This window comes from Symphalangus syndactylus, chromosome 4, assembly GCF_028878055.3.
Source record: "Symphalangus syndactylus isolate Jambi chromosome 4, NHGRI_mSymSyn1-v2.1_pri, whole genome shotgun sequence".
In the NCBI taxonomy this organism is placed as follows: domain Eukaryota; kingdom Metazoa; phylum Chordata; class Mammalia; order Primates; family Hylobatidae; genus Symphalangus; species Symphalangus syndactylus.
The window spans coordinates 129,337,520-129,355,887 of record NC_072426.2 but is presented as its reverse complement, the minus strand read 5'-3'; positions in this window follow the sequence as shown (position 1 = coordinate 129,355,887).

Sequence of the window (18,368 nt, the reverse complement as noted above, 5' to 3'; positions counted from 1 at the left end):
CATCTAATTTACATACAGAAAAAAATAAGTTAACATTATTTTATTATATTGTTCTACTGTTTTAAAAACCTGGGTACCTCTTTATACTCTTGTGAGGATCAGCAATATGTGAATCATGTGTGCAAAGGTGTTATGAGAGACTATTATAAATGGTAGAATGAAGACTTTCTCTGGACAATATTATGAAGTTCCCAGAGGTTATATCTTCATTCTATTGCTCCCTTTCCCACAGTGTTCATTTTTTCTCTTCTGGGTTATTTTTCTCTTGCTCCAAGTGATTTTGAAGCAGCAATAATGAACCCTTATTTCAGCTCTGCCTTTCTCTGACCTACTATGCAGTGGGACTATGGCACTATGACCCTCAACAGTCAAGCATTGATTCCTTCTGGTGGGCTCATGGTCTTGCTGACTTCAAGAATGGAGCCGCAGACCTTCATGGTGAGTGTTACAGCTCTTAAAGATGGCATGGACCCAAAGAGTGAGCAGCAGCAAGATTTATTGTGAAGAGGGAACGAACAGAGCTTCCACAGCGTGGAAGGGGACCAGAGCAGGTTGCTGCTGCAAGCTGGGGTAGCTAGCTTTTATTCCCTTATTTGTTCCCTCCAATGTTCCGTTTCTGACCTATCAGAATGCCCTTTTCTCAATCCTCCCTGTGATTGGCTACTTTTAGGATCCTGCTGATTGGTGTGTTTTACAGAGTGCTGATTGTTGCATTTTACAATCCTCTTGCTAGCTACAGAGCACTAACTGGTATGTCTTTACAGACCACTGATTGGTGCATTTTACAATCCTCTTGCTAGCTACAGAGTGCTGATTGGTGCACTTTTACAGAGCACTGATTGGTGCATTTTACAATCCTCTTGCTAGCTACAGAGTGCTGATTGGCGCGTTTTACAATCCTCTTGTAAGACAGAAAAGTTCTCCAAGTCCCCACTCGACCCAGGAAGTCCAGCTGGCTTCGCCTCTCATTACTAGTTTTCTCATTTGTTTGGCAAGTTTTGGTTTTCAATTCATGTTTAAGAATGGACTTCTGGATCATTATACCTAGTTAGCTATGTGAATTTCCTTCTTTAGACCCTTCAAGAACTTATATTGTCTGAAAGCTCCATGTTTTGTTCAGCAGCTTCCTATCTGTGATAAACAGGTGGTAGGCAAACCTGTTTTTGGAAAAGCTCCATCAAAATGCTACATTTATCCCTTAATTTCTAGTGTCTCCTCTAGAAGCAATAGTTTTTTCCAGTGAAGTCGCATTTTACTCCCTTTAAAGAAAACATTTCTAGGATTTGCTTGTTGCAGGGGTAAATGCCTGATTCCTAAGCTCTATGGGTTTGGGGCTGCGGCAGTGCCAGGCAGCTTGTCTCATCCCCCTGTAATTTGCATATAGAAAAATCTTCTATTGACATTATTTTATCATATCCATTGTTTTAAAAGCCATGATGCCTCTTTATATTATACTTTAAGTGTCAGCAATCTGCGTGGCAGGTATGCAAAGATGCCATAAAAGATTATTCTAGTCCGGGTGCAGTGGCTCACACCTGCAATCCCAGCACTTTGGGAGGCTGAGGCTGGCAGATTGCACAATCAGGAGTTCAAGACCAGCCTGACCAACATGGTGAAACCCCGTCTCTACCAAAAATACAAAAATTATCAGGATGTGGTGGCCCACGACTGTAATCCCAGCTACTCTGGAGGCTGAAGAAGGAGAATCACTTGAACCCAGGAGGTGGAAGTTGCAGTGAGCCGAGATCGTGCCACTACACTCCACCCTGGATGACAGAGCAAGACTCTGTCTAAAAAAAAAAAAAAAAAAAAAAAAAAAACAAAGATTATTTTAAATAGCAAAATGAAAGTTTTCTCTGAACAATATTATGAAGTTTTATCAATCATCTCTCTATCTTTTGGAAATTTATTAAATTATCATATCTTCCCAAATCTCTAAATTTCCTTTCTTTTATGCTTGTGTGATTTATTCTTTTAATGTCACTTTATTGGGACACTAGGAGTTAAGTGGAAACCAATGCCCAATAATGCTGAATAATGACTACTTATATTTATATTTACATTTACAAGTGTTACTATTTTTAGAAAAATGAGGTGAGAACATAAGTTTTCATTAAATTGCTCTAATGCCATTTCTTTTACCAAGAAATAAAATTAGAGTAAATACACTTTCTCACCATACAAGAGTCAATGTTAAATAGCTTTGAATTCACAGAAAGCTTGATTTGAACTGTAGCCCAACCACAAACTTACATATGTCTTTTGGGAAGACGTATGATCTCTGAAGCAATGCCTATTTCACAGGTATATACATGTATTAAAAAAAAACTTGAAGTATGTGTGATATACAGAAATGTCTGGAATAGAATAATAAGAGCTCAATAAATATTAATATAGACATAAGTATAGATGTTGATATACAGATATAGATATAGGCATAAATATAGATGATATAGATACAGATATATGTAGACATATACAGATGTACATTATAGATATAGACATATAGATATAGGTATATATAGATGATATATATGCATCTATATACACATGTATACACACACAAACACACTACACCCACACACACACATACACACACACACTGACTGCTAAATGCTTAGGGCTATACTAGATCCTGAGGATGGAATAGAGAGAAAGATAGACATGGTTCTTGTTTTCCAAAACCTTTCAGGTAATTAAACAAGCAATTGCAACGAAGTGTAGTAGTGAGATAGGAGAAGTGGAAGTTTGTTTTAAAATATTGTGATTGTATGTGGGTGAAAAGTTTTCCAAAAACATTTCCAGAAAATTCTTCCAATGCTTCTCAGCCATTCGAAAGACCTCAGACCTCAGACTGCCTGTTTGTGGGCTGTAATACCCCATGGGGCTCATCAATTCAGCAGAGGCAGGCTGAATTATTTATCAGATTAGAGACCTACAAAGAGAACACCCAGTGTGAGTCAGGGGGTGCTGTTGCTAACTCCAGGGGTGCCTGCTGGCTCTTTGAGGCTTTGCTGAACCCGCGCCCCGGTGTGGGAGGGCCAAGACAAAGGATACAGACGAGGGGGATATTCAAACACCACAATTCAATTCTCATTCATTTTTAAGAGCCACAGTGTTGTTTTCTTCCTGCCTCAGGGTCAATCTGTAATGATGTTTCCTTCTACCACAGAGAATGTGATGCTAAATCAAGCTTCTCCTGTCTTTCCCATTGAATCTACCCTAAGGCATGAACAGGAGTCTCTCTCTCTGTCCTTCCTCTTTTCTCAGTGTTCCCTTTTGACACGTTTGTCCCCATCCCAGACTGCATCTCACTCTGACACTAGAACTTAGAATCCCTTCCTGAGAGATCGCACTGAATAAAAAATCCTCTGCATGTTAAGCCAGTACAGAGAGCAGCTGGAGAAAAATCAATATAGTTAAAATGGAATCAGGAATTTAAATGATTCAGAAGTGATACGTTCTAAAACAGCATCGAGATAAGCACATTTCTGGGATTGAAAATAGGGGGACTGGCTCTGTTGGATTAAATATTAAATAATGAAACTAAATAAATATAGCACCTGTTTTGTAAAAAAATGCAGCATATGGCCGGGCCTTGTGGCTCACACCTGTAATCCCAACACTTTGGGAAGCTGAGATGGGTGGATCACTTGAGGTCAGGAGTTTGAGACCAGCCTGGCCAACATAGTGAAACCCTGTCTTTACTAAAAAAGAAAAATCCAAAATTATCCAGGCATGGTGGCATACACCTGTAATCCCAGCTACTCAGGAAGCTGAGGCAGGAGAAACTCTTGAACTCAGAAGGCGGAGGTTGAGGTGAACTAAGATCATGCCCACTGCTCTCCAGCCTGGGCAACAGAGTGAGAATTCGTCTCCAAAAGAAAAAAAAAAAAGCAGCATAAAATAATACAAGAAGAAACAAAGTCTAGTAAAATGGCAAATATGTCTGGAAATGACTTTCTGCAGATTGAAAAAGAAACCCACTCAAAATGTAGGTTTTGTTCCTAAACATGTACTGTCTTCTGTCTCTTTCAGCCCAGTATCCACAGGCCATCCCTCTAGCTGCACGTTAAAAAACCAGATGAGAGTGCTTTTCTACAATGTCAATCTAATAATGCCCTTCTAGATTCACTTTGCTAGGCTCAGTGCTTCTAATTTTTTTTTTTTTTTTTTTTTTTTTTTGAGACGGAGTCTCGCTCTGTTGCCCAGGCTGGAAGTGCAGTGGCGCGATCTCGGCTCACTGCAAGCTCCGCCTCCCGGGTTCACGCCATTCTCCTGCCTCAGCCTCCGGAGTAGCTGGGACTACAAGCGCCCGCCACCGCGCCCGGCTAATTTTTTGTATTTTTTTAGTAGAGACGGGGTTTCACCGTGGTCTCGATCTCCTGACCTCGTGATCCACCCGCCTCGGCCTCCCAAAGTGCTGGGATTACAGGCGTGAGCCACTGCACCCGGCCAGTGCTTCTAATTTTTAAAAGAATATCTAAATTCAAAGGGATTTGGATAATTGTTATATTTTAAAATTAGTTACCAATGATTTTAATTGCTTTGTTTGTTTCAATAAAAATTTTATTCTTCAAGTATCAGGTGCTTTTTACAACACTTTTTTAAGAACAGAATATAATGGTGTCACCTATAAATAATAATTAAATTTAGCCTACTGAGATTGCTGGCACTTGCCTTGGAAGGCACGAGGAGAACTCCTTACCATTCAGTTTTAAGTTTCTTTGAGGTTGTCTGGTGTCACAAGTAGGGCATGCAGCTTAGAACTACCCTTCAGAATGTGTTGCATCTTCGCTTCCCAGCAAAGTTTGCAGCTTTCATCAAATTAGCAAAAACAAAGTGTCCATATAAATAGACCTTGGAGACTCAGAGGATGGGAGGGTGGAAAGAGAGGTGAAGGATGAGAAATTACCTTATGAATACGACGCACACTATTCAGGTGATGGCTACACTAAAAGCCCAGACTTCACCACTGCAATTTATCCATGTAACAAAACTGCACTAGTATCCTGTAAATCTATAAAAATAAAATCAAAGACTTGGCAATTCTCTGGAGGACCTTGTTTACTCAGGTCAACCAAGACTAGACGTTTTATTGAATATTGGCAATATTTTTAGGGGTTATGAGTAATAGTTCAGTCTTATCAGTAAGATTTATTAATATATTACAGAGAAAATTTTATTCATCAGAGATCCAGGGTATCTGGCTTGGGCTGATCACTGTCAATAATGAGTAGCAGAAGTGGTCCGCATTGCTGGGAGGGTTCTACAAGGGCCTTCTGTCAGCAGCCAAGACTTTGGAAAGTGTTGGGGTATAAGCAAATTGAATTATCAAGACTACAAAAGACTATTCATGAAGTATGGTTATTCCTCCCCTCTGCCACCCTAAGTCTTCAAAATGCTTGTGTGATCTAATGTTGGGGAGATAATGGAGGTTTAACATCTCAGTATGATGTGGGATGGGACTATATAGTCCACAATGTTTCTGAAGTGGAGACAAAGAAAAAGCAAGAGGAATGAGTCATGGAAATGAGGGTTTGACCTGCCCAGGACTGTGGACCTGGAGATCAAGATAGTCTCACTTCGATCACCAAGGGATGAGGTAACTCTCCGTCTACTACACAAGCTATGACTGCATGACAGAAATATACAATAGATCAGAAAATATTACTGGCTTAAAAAATGAAAAAATGCAAAAGAAGCATTGAAATAGATGGTTTCCCTGCAAGACAAATGTCAACTCTATCCAAAACCCCAAGCTACAAAGCATTTCATGCATACTTTGCAATATGATTTAAAATAACATCCATGAGTAGTCCTTTCTTCACACTGAGCCAGGAGATAAAAATTAGTCATTCTAGCCTAAGAAAAAGGAAAAAACATTCTGTTCCCATCCGTTGCTTGTGAATTACTATTTTATTATAAAATGTTCTTTCAAAAACTCAGTAGTACAAACGTGTACCATGGAGAATATAAGCAGTGACCAAGAGCAACCCGAACTTGTGTATCAAAGAAGCTACAATCTAGATCCCTGTTAACACCTTTAGCTGCATCTCCTTCTGTATGAGTTTTTATGCAGAGATAGAGCTACATTAAACAAAATAGCTTTGTCCTTATGCTTTAATTTCAAACATACACTCATGTGCATGCATGCGAGTGCCTCTGTGTGTGTGTGTGTGTGTGTGTAGCACAATATAGTCCCCATTTACAACAGAAGATGTTGGCAAATGCAAATGCAAGTAAGAACCAGTTTTCTAATAGTGCATCTCCACACAAAATTTCTTCATTGACAAGGTTGGAATTTCTTCCTTTAATTAAAAGTGAAAATAGATCTTCCCATAAGGAGATTTTAGATAACATACTTGGTTGACATTAGGCTTGACATGAAGTTGTTGACAACCATTCATATCTACTGTCCCTGATGTTCTGCCCTGCCATCCAGTTTAATGAAAGGCTCTACAGTTACTGGGAGTAAATACAGATGTTCTCACTTTGCATCTGCTACAACTATCAGCTTGTTTTCCTTGCACTGCCTTTAAATTATTCCCTAAGGTCACAGAAACATCGGACACATTTTTAGTCAAAGTTAGGAGTGAAATAAGAAAACGTTTTGGGACAATTTAGCTGGGGGTAGTGGAGAGGAGACTTGCTTTTAATTACTAATTGGAGTGCTCTATAAAAATGAACCATTGAATGACTTGAGGAATTTTGTTTTTAACTTGAATATTTATACTTATATTGTCTACAACAAACACTTGGGGGAAAAAAGCCTTTGCTTTTATGTAATAAAAATAATAGCTTTCTTGTCATCATTGAATGTAAATGACAACCTGATAGATTAGATATAGCAAATAAATTAATCATAATTTAATGTTAACCAAATGGATGTATATCCCAGATATGTGCCCTGTACTATTTTAAATTAAATAAAAAGCTCATCATAATAAATAGCATCACTACAAATCAGAAAGCCAGAAAGCTTTCTATGTGGCATGCTGTCTCACAGATCATTTTCATCATAAAAATATTAATTTGACTTGGGTCCAAGTCTTCATTACTCTTTGATACATAAAATTATACTTAATGTCATCTCCAAGTTCCTAGGTTAATGAAACAAGTTTAGGAAATGGCCACTGTAAAGTTGAAGGTTTGTATAAAGATTTCTAACGTTCTGAACAGCAAAAATAATGATTTTATGTCAGCAAATATTTTGTTACCTTTTGTATGAGATAATGAAGAAATTCAAATTGTACTTTCAGAAGATTACAATTTTCATTCAAAAAACAGAGAAGGCCTTAATGAGCTAAATGAGTTGATATGGCTATTTTTTTCAGTTTCTATATATGCCTATTACGATCACTGTGTCCAAACCACACATCCTAACCAAATCACAGAAGTAAGATACCAAAAAATGCTTCTTCTATTATAAGTTGTGGATGATGTAGTGTTATCAAATAGTCATCACTATAGCAGCTTAAAATAAATTCAAAGTTAACGGTGGTAAACCAGAGATTGCATCCTTATATAAAAGACTTCATTTTTATTTGGAATTCTACACCTCTCCTTACAAATAAGAGACAAGAAAGAACAAAATCTCCATGGATGTAAGAGAAAGAGATTGGTGACTGGTGAGATAGAGAGAGAAAAATGGCTCACATTTGTGACGTTGTATATAGTGAAGAAAATGTTTTTGTTCCTGTTTTCAGAGAATGATGCACTCAGGTGCAGCTTTGTTGAATAAAAGCTGAAAGTGGGTGTGGTTGGTAGACAACAGTCAAAGTTCATCAGGGGAGCCAGATGAAACCGTAAGATTCATTTAACTGGCTAAGTAACTTTTTGTGTATCCAGAAGCCAATGGCAAATGTAGAGTGCCCAGTTGCAGTTCAACAACAGGTTACAGTCAGGCACTTGGTTTTAAATGCCCTCTTCACTATTTACTTGGTAGGTGACCTTGGGTACTTTATTTTCTATCTGAGTTTCAATTTCATCACCTGTCAATAGAAGATAATAACTAATCTAATACGTTTAACCAGTAAGGAAATAATGTGTATGAAGTAGTCAATACATATTGGCTTTGAGATAAATTTTTTTTTATTTTCTACCAAACCACAGATAAAGAAAACAAAATATATTCTCATGAGGAGGAATGTCAAAATGAGGCTGAACACTAAGCTGTTTAAAGCCGTATGTTATCAATATATCCTCTCCCATGTTAAATACATAGGGAATAAAATCACATGAAGGCAGCTTTCTTTTCCAATCGCCCAGCATAGATGGAAAACACACTGCAAACAGGATGAGTGGCGAGATTCGATAGAATTAAGCGATGCTGATTCTAAGTGCTGATTCTCCACATCACAAAAGGGACCATTCCTTTTATTCAGAATTTCATGTTTAAAACATAAAAATAAAGCAAAGATATATCACAGCCATACTGCAGTGACTCATGCCAGATATTCCACTCCCCCATTATCTTTCATAGGGTGAGAGAAGAGAGAGAGGAAGTGGAGTACAATATAAAGCAGCCTATAGTACCTCTATTCTTGTCTTTTAACTGAGATGAGAAATCCAAATATAAAATAGAGGAATGAGGTTACAAGGCATAGTATTTATTCTAGCAAATGCATATTAATGATTACGAGCTGGAAAAAAAAGGAAACATTCTTATTCTACCCTAAGAGTCAAACGAATAACACAAGCATGCTTTGTTATATTGCCTGTCGCTCAAATGTGCTTCAGATACTGCATTTTTACAAATTTAAGGTTTGTGACAACCCTGCATCGAGGAAGTCTATGAGCACCATTTTTTCCAACATGTGATCACTTCGTGTCTCTGTCTCACATTTTGATAACTCTTGCAATATTTCAAACTTTTTCATTATTATTAATATTAGATCTGTTATGATGATCTGTGATCGGTGATCTTTGTTGTTACTATTATGATAGTTTTGGGGTACCTAGAACCGCACCCATATAAGATAGCAAACTTAAGCAATGAATGTTGTGTGTCTTCTAACTACTCTACCAACTGGTCATTCCCCCACCTCTCTCTCTTGGGCTCCCCCCACCCACACCTGAGACACAACAATATTTAAATTAGGCCAATTAATAACCTTACAATGGCCTCTAAGTATTCAAGTAAAAGTTGCATCTTCCATTTTAAATCAAAAGCTAGAAATAATTAAGTTTAGCGAGGAAAGCATGTTGAAAGCTGAAATAGGCCAAAAGCTAGTTCTCTTGCACCAAACCGTTAGCCAAGTTGTGAATGCAAAGAAGTTCTTGAAGGAAGTTAAAAGTGCTATTCCACTGAACACAAGAATGATAAGAAAGTGAAACAGCCTTACTGCTGATACGGAGAAAGTTTCAGTGGTCTGGATAGAAGATCAAACCAGTCACAATATTCCCTTAAGCCAAAACCTAATCCAGAGCAACCCTAACTCTTTTCAATTCTTTGAAGTCTGAGAAGATGAGGAAGCTTCAGAAGAAAAGTTTGAAACTAGCAGAGGTTGGTTCATGAAGTTTATGAAAAGAAGCTGTCTCCAAGTGTAAGATGAAGCACTAAGGGCTAATGTAGAAACTAAAGCAAGCTATCCTGATCTAGCTAAGCTCATTGATGAAGGTGGCTACACTGAAAAAAAAAGATTTTCACTGTAAACGAACCAGCCTTCTATTGGAAGAAGATGCCATTTGGACTTTCCTAGCTACACAGAAGTCAACGCCTGGCTTCAAAGCTTCAAAGGACAGGCTGACTCTCTTGTTAGTGGGTGATGCAACTGGTGACTTTGAGTTGAAACCAATGCTCATTTACTACTCTGAAAATCCTAGGGTCCTTAAGAATTATGCTAAATCTACTCTGCCTGTGCTCTAGAAGTGGAACAACAAAGCCTGGATGAAAGCACACCTGTGTACATCATGGCTTACTGAATATTTGAAGCCCAATTTTGAGACCTACTGCTAGAAAAAAAAGATTCTTTCAAAATATTACTGCTTAGTGACAATATATTTGTTCACCCAAGAGCTCGGATACAGATGTACAAGGAGACTCATGTTGTTTTTATACCTGCTAATAAACATCCATTCTGCAGCCCATCAGTCAAGAAGTAATTTTGACTTTCAAGTCTTATTATTAAAGAAATATATTTTGTAAGGTTATAGCTACCATAGATAGTGATTCCTCTGTTGGATCTGAATAAAGTAAATTTAAAACCTTGTAGAAGGAATTCACCATTCTAGATGCCATAAGAACATTTGTGATTCATGGCAGGAGGTCCAATTATCATTAGCAGGACTTGGGTACAAGTTGATCTAACTCTTATGGATGATTTTGTGGGGTTCAAGATTTTAGTAAAGGAAGGAACTGAGATATGGTGGAAGTAGCAAGATAACTAGAATTAGAAGTGGGTCCTGAATATGTGACTGAATTGCTGCAATCTCATGAGAAACTTTGAATGGATGAGGAGTTGCTTCTTATAGATGAGAGGAAAAAAAGTTGTTTCTTTTGGACCTTACTCCTGGCAAAGATGCTATGAACAGTATTGAAATGACAACAAAAAATTTAGAATATTACATAAACTTAGTAGATAAAGCAGTGGCTGGGTTTTAGAATTTTGACTCCAATGTTGAAAGAAGTTCTACAGTGGATAAAATGCTATCAAACAGCATTGCATGCCAGAGTAAAATATTTCATGAAAGGAAGAGGCAATCGATGTAGCAAACTTAATTGTTGTCTTATTTTTAAAAATTGATACAGACATCCCAGCCTTCAGCAACCATCACCATGATCAGTCAGCAGAATCAACATTGAGGTATGATTCTCTACTAGCAAAAAGATTATGGCTCGCAGAAGCCTCGGATGCTTGTTAGCATTTTTCTTATAACAATGAAGTGTTTTTAATTAAAGTATGAACATTGTTTTTTAGACATAATGCTATTGCACACTTAATATAGTACACTATAGTGCAACATAACTTTTTTATGCCCTGGGAAACAAAAAAACATCATGTGACTTCTTTATTGTGATGGTCTGGAACTGAACCCACAATATTTCTGAGGTATGCCTATGTATAAAATGGCATAAAAGTGCTTCCACCTTGTTTATGAAGCAAATTGTTCCCTGTGAACCCTTCCCTAATGACAGCCTATCTCCATAGGGATTGAAAACTAACTATATTTTCTAAGCTCTCTGATTATTTTTTGTCTTCACACAAAATCTTCAAATAAAAAGAGTGGCTCTTGGTACCAATATAACAAGTTTTCATATGTATGTTTTATGCCTTTTAATGCAATTGTTTGAAAGGTTTCAGCTGATTCCTAATGCCACAGGAGTTATTACTGTCACTAAATACATGGGTGAAAAGTGTAAAGCAATTATGCATGCTAAGAGTTTAAACAATAGTAAAGATAGAAAAATATATAGATAAAGTATTATGACTTCTGACTTTAAAAATAAATACAAACTTCAAAATGCTGACAATAGTTGAATTTTTTGACCAGCTTTGAATAATTTCTAACAAATGCTATTTTATTAATCTACATTCTTTATGCAAAATTGGAAGAGGTTCTTCAAATATCTTTCTTCAAGAAAAATATAATTTGAGTCCGGAAATAATGTTTCATTCTCTATTTAACACTTTGAGTAGGAATTACACGGGTATGGGACTTGTTTTATTTTTAAATTTGTGTCTTTATTCGGTTATCTTGTATCTTAAGAAAACTATATATATACATATATATATATAGTTATAATCTTGTGCCTGCTAATATAAAGAGATTTTATAGTATAGAAGGAATATTATAAATTAGCTCTTAGGTATTACTAATAAGTATATTAAAAGAGATATTTCAATATTAGTTCATTATATTACCTTGATTAGGAACCCAGTATTTATTTTATTAAATACATATTTTTTCATTAAATTTTAATAGCATTAGCCACATTCTTGGTTATGATTATTAGTAGTTACCTTATTTTTGTTCTTTTTGTCATTTGAAATTCAGTTAACTTAAATAGCTGTGGTGTTCTACTGTGAGTGATGAGTAGTCCATAACTCCTTAAATTTTCATACCAACACTGCAAAGGTAATACCTCTCTCCCTTGAAATGTTACTATTAAAAATCTATTGCAACACCTACTCACAAAATTTTTTAAAAGATAAAAATGAACCTACATTTTCCATACTTTCAAAAGACTAATAAGCTAATATAATGTGGATTTAATAAGGCATCTATTTCCTTTGAGTTGCAACAGTTAAGTGGCATAGAGCATCCAAGGTTGATCTAATGACAATGTTATACAATGCATTGGTATTTTTCGCTGTAGAAAACAAACTCCAAAAGACATGATTCTGCTGTATTTTTCTAAAGAATATAGACATAGAGCAAGAGAGTTCATGTGTGGATGGAAGTATGTCTGGCCTCTTGCATTATTTTACAACGAAGGCATAAATAGCAAGGGGAGTGCAGCAATCCTTAGGTGTGCAAGGTATTTGGAACACAACAGGATATTTAACATCCGACTTCGTGCACTATACTCAAATAGAGCCCTTTAGACACCAAGGAACACTGTAACCTTATAAGTGGTCCATCAGTACACTTGAAAATTTCATTCCAGACTATACACATTAATAGTTTGAGTTCCAATTTTAATTATGTTATTAAATTGTGGAATGTGTTTGACATTTGTGCTTCTGTTTCCCAATCTGTAAATCTGTACTGTCTATGCAATCCCCTACTTTATTTATATAACAGTAAAGTTAAAAAATGAAATATGTAAATTTTGTAAATAAATAGACCCCTATTCATAAACTTCATATTTTATCATTTGGGTAAAGTTCTGGTATAGATAATCAATGAAATAACAATAATAAATGTTACTTAGAGCAAAATAAGGATTGCTCTGCTTCTAAAACAACACCCACATTTACTTACACTTCTTATTTTTGTTTTAGGGCTGGAAATTTCTGACCTGCTACCAATATCATCTCAGTTTCACCACTGTCAACTATAAGTTATTCTATTAATTGACTAGGCAGAATCCTAGAATTACAGCCTTTCAGGAGCAGGAGAGTATTTAGAGATCATCTATTTCAAGTTTTTCATTAAAAAGTTGAAATAGTATGAGAGGTGAATAAATTAAAATGGCAAGTAATCTGGTTGGGAAAAAAGAGATTTTATAATAATAACATAATACAATAACCAGAGGAGCAACCAGAAGGGAGGCTTTGGAAAGGACTGAGTATTCCACCAGATATAATAGTTATGATGAGCCAAACATACTTTGAGTTAGCATATGAATTATATCACGTGGCTTCAAGAATCACCCTTGTCAGGAGAGTTTTCACCTACTGCATGAAAAGACAATGTTCCACGAAGTTTTGTTAGAATATTATCTAGCCAGAACTACCTGGCCATGTTGAGACCAGTGGGAATTTTATTTAAAATGTACATTCCTGGGCCTCAGGCTTTGGAGACATGCTTGGAAGCTAAGCTTTCAACAAACACTCCAGGAAATTCTCCTGTGCACTAGGGCTTAAGAAGCAGAGGACTGCGATTTTGGATTTATAAACTATTCATAATTTGTCCAGAACCATGACTTTTGTTTTCTTTTCACTACATATTTTGTTGCATAATAGTTAGCAGTAAAATATATTATATGTGTCTCTTGTTTATAAGACTGCATTCTAAATTCTGCTGTTATTCCTAAGGGGGGAAAAACTCATAAAAACAAAACAGAGGATGACTATTTTGAAAAAAACAAAAAAAAAAGAATCCCCAATAACCTAGGAGAAGGAAAGGAGCAGTGACTTGATTACTGCCCAGGGCAGTAACTGAGAGGCCACGATCAGCAGGTGATACCCTCAGCCACTTCTTTGAGTAGTAGAATAGAATGATTTGAACTAGAACAGAAACTTGTAGGTCATCCTATTTCCTTTCTTATTTATATGGGGCTGGAATTCCACAGCTTCTCTTAGGAACTTAAAACACAACTTTAGTTACTTTGTACTATGTAGTTTCCTGCAAGAGCTGTGCCTCAGTTAGGGACTGAATGAGAAAGTCTGGAAAAATAGGCTGGGCGTGGTGGCTCACACCTGTAATCTCAGCACTTTGGGAGGCTGAGACAGGGGATCACTAGGTCAGGAGTTCGAGACCAGCCTGGCCAACATGGCGAAAACCCGTCTCTACTAAATTACAAAAATTAGCTCCGTGTGGTGGGAGGCGCCTCTAGTCCCAGCTACTCAGGAGGCTGAGGCAGCTTGGGTGAAAGGGCAAGACTCCACCTCAAAAAAAAAAAAAAAAAAGCCTGGAAAAATAATATCAGAACTGAGCAACATGGTGAATTCAAGTTAAAATAGTTTTGTGAATTTGGAAAAACATATAAAACTCTACAAACCTTAAAACTCATCACTGGTAAAATTAAAGCGTTGAATAAGATGCTTTCCAGTTATCATGTTTGGGTGGCTTGCTATATAAGGGAGTTGAAATAATCACTCTCTCCGATCCATCACGGTGAAATATCAAGAAGGATATGTTTTGTTATCAAAGAGAATATGGGGTCCATAAGGACACAAAAATAGGTCACCCAAAGGAAGAGAGTTTACAAGAGAAGAAAGAAAAATATAAATAGAACCACGTGAGGTCAGTTGCTGTCTTATTTCCGATCTTTCCTTGCTTGTCCCTTTGTGTGTCTTTCCCACCTCCTTCTTCACTTCAGTGCAGCTAGTTTGGTAGGCCAGGGTCTGAAAGTGGCCCCTTTCTAATGTGTCTCCTTTGAACTAATCTGGGGAAAAGAAGCAATGATACTCGGGTCGTCTTTACACCTGATCTTGAGCTAAAATGTCCTTGATGTTTACACATGGCTCAGCACACTAATCTAAAGTATGAGAACCAGGTTAGGATTTGAGGGCAATGATCTTAGTGATTAAAAACTATTGTCTTTCTTGAACCTCTTGCATGTACATATACATAGGGACCCATTCAAAAGGGAGACCTAATGGTATTTGATTAATAAGGATACATACAGTTATCATTTCTCTCAGGATTAATAGCTTCTGAGTTCAATATTCACCATCAACAAAATAGAGCTAATGTTCTCTTTAGATTGTCTTGCAAACAATTAATTTGTTTCTATTTCTGTTAAGTAATTTCCTTTGGCTTAAACAATTTGTCACTAAAGATAGCCATTATAATTGAAATAAATTATAATCGGTCAGAAAACTTTTGTTCCAGTTTAGCACACAGACAGAAAGGGTTCCACATTCATGCAAGAAAATCAGGTGGAAAACTCGTGAATGATATGGTGTGAGCATTTAATACAATGGAAATATCACCAAAGTGCTACTAATTCCATATACTTTTCTTTAGAGACTTTTGCACTTAATTATAATGATTTCATAAATATTAATAGAACTTTCAATAGATAAAATAATTTGTCCTTTTCAAAAAGGACAAGGTAGGCAGTTAGTAAATCTAACGTATCTTAATGCACTAAAATATATTACATTTTCAGTAGTGTTTTTGTCAGATATCAGAATTAGAATACATTTTTAGAACTATATGAAATATATTTCTGCATATTTAAGAAAAATGATGAGCATTCACACACTGAAAACTCTGCTTAAAAGAAAAACTGCATAAGCAAGCATAACTCTTTAATTAAATAAACCAGGACATTAAAGTCTTCCATTAAACCTATATCTTAAAAAGTTTTTCTAAGTCAAGTATTTGTTTCACATTAAGAATTACATTATGTCTGTGACCTCAGGGGGGAAAAGGTTTTCTCAAATAATCAGAAGGTACAAGCTATTTCAACACTCAAGAACCTTCTAGACTTTATTCTTTAAATTCCCAAATGCCATAGTGTTGATACAGACACTTGTCCTTTGATGACGAACAATACAGGAAGAAGAAAAAGAAGTTTTTTTTCTGTTTGTTTTGTTTTACCCAAACAGTCCAAAGCTTAATGATTTAAACCCAATTTCAATACCGGATTATGTAAATATAACACCTCAGGCCATGATAATAACAAATTTTCAGAATGATCAATAGAGTGACACACAGGTAACTCCAATACTCTTATGAAATGAGCACTTGCTACAGAAATTGAATCAAGACTATCAAGTAAATGGCCTTTATACATAAGGAAGCTAGGGAGCTATGGAATAAAATTAGTAACTAGAGAAAAATTATTACTAATACAGACAGAGTCTTCATTTTCTAAAATACAGAGACCTACTATTGTAATAAAAATGTAATTTAATTTATAAAAATTCAATTTATAAATGTATTGTCCTGTAATTTTCAGCAGTTTATAGATATATCTGTGACAGTGAAAATGATTATTACATGGAACCACCATGCAACCCAGCAATTGTACTGTTAGGTATTTATCCCGGAGAACGAAGGCTTACAGTTACACAAAAACCTGTACACAAATGTTCATAGCAGTTTTACTCATAATAGCCCCAAGCTGGAAATGACACAAATGTCCTTCGATGAATGAATTGTTAAAAAAAAAAAAAACCTGTAGTACATCCATACCATAGGACACTACTCAGCAATAAAAATGAAAGAATTATTGATACACTACAATAAGGATGAATCTTCAGAGGAATATGCAGAGTGAATAAAGCCAATCCCAAAAGGTTACATACTACATGATTATATTTACATAATATTTATGAAATAATGAAAATGTAGAAATAAAGAACAGATTGGTGATTTCTGGGGGTTAAGTTTAGGGAAGGAGTGAGCTGGAGGGTAATGGATGTGACTACAAAAGGCAAATGAAGAAATCATTGTGGGGATAAAAATGTTCTGTATCTTGACTGTGTCAATTTCAGTTTCCTGATTGTGATAATATACTGTAGTTTTACAAAATGTTATCACTGAGTTAAACTGACTAAAGCCTACATAGGATCTCTCTGTATGATTTCCTTACAATGGCATGTGAATCTACAGTCACCTCAAAATAAAAAGTTTAACTCTAAAAAGGTGTTTATGAAAAACTTTAATTTTAAATTTAGGAATTCTTCTATTTTCTACATGAATTCCGAAGGAGTTACATACGTTTTATATAATTTTAAATTAAGAACATGTACGTATTATCATTAAATACTATTCATTCAACTTTCAAATGAACAGGTGCATGGAATTGTTACCATGGAATTGTACATGCTAGTTGAGCTTCTGATATATTTTTGTGTGGGGCCAAACAAATGATAAAGTTGTTCTAATTACTGAGTATTAGTAAATATTCTTTAAGTGGAAACATTTTACGGCCAAATAGTACTTTTCTAAATGTCTCTCTAGTCCACGCAAACTTCTCTAGAATTGTTATCACTGAAAGGCATTTTTACTACTGCTACGTTGAATGTGCCGCTATATCAATAACTCTGTTCAGTGGGTGACATTGCAAGCTTGGACAACAATTGGGAGACACTCTTGCCAGCAAAAGCATGCAAAGCATTCCTCGTTTCCTTCCTGGTAGAGGACACTAATTAGGCACATTGTAAGTTGGCAGCTAAGAAAGAATAGAACATGGGAACCAAGATATATAATTATGACACCCCAAAGACTCACTACAAGTCTCAGGTCCACACAAATGGATAAAAAACAATTCTGAAGTGAGGGGTAGAAAATACAGACATGAGGAGGGGAAGTAACCCTCTGAGTCAGGTCACTGTGATGTAAAAATCGACAAAGGGCAATCTAGACCCAACCAGAGCAAAGCACATCTTTCAAGAACTCTGGCTAACAATGTATTATTATCTTTGCTTAATTAAGGTAAACTGAAAGTTTATGTCCAACTCCCATGTATATCATGTGTGGTTGTGTATAAATCATGCATAAGTTATAGAAATTAATTCTATTCAATTAATACATTAATTGAATAAAATGTCTTATTTCTAAAATGAAGACTTTTTTCAAAACCCAAGTTCTTTGTAATGCACTTTATTCAGCATATGGTCATAAGCTCTATGGAGTTTCGATTTTAAGAAGAAAATGGAGAAACTAAAGAACATTAAAAGATCAGTGATGGGCTCCAAAACAAAATATTCTGCATAGGACATGATCAAAGAAAGTAGGGTGCTGGCCTAGGGAAGGGGTGACATCAGGGACTGGAGCTTTCAGACTTCAAATATCTGAATGTCTCTCAGGTGCAGTGAAAACTGTTGAATGGTCATGAAGTTGGCTCAACATAAAGTTCAAAATCTTCCCAATGAAGTAGCGGAGTTTCTTGGAAGGTAAGTTCTCAATTATTGTTGGTCCAAGCAAAGTCTAACCAATTATTGAGTAATTATATTGTATAATGTGTATAATTATATTCTATAATGTGCATTAGATAAAAAGTTATATTACATGAAAGT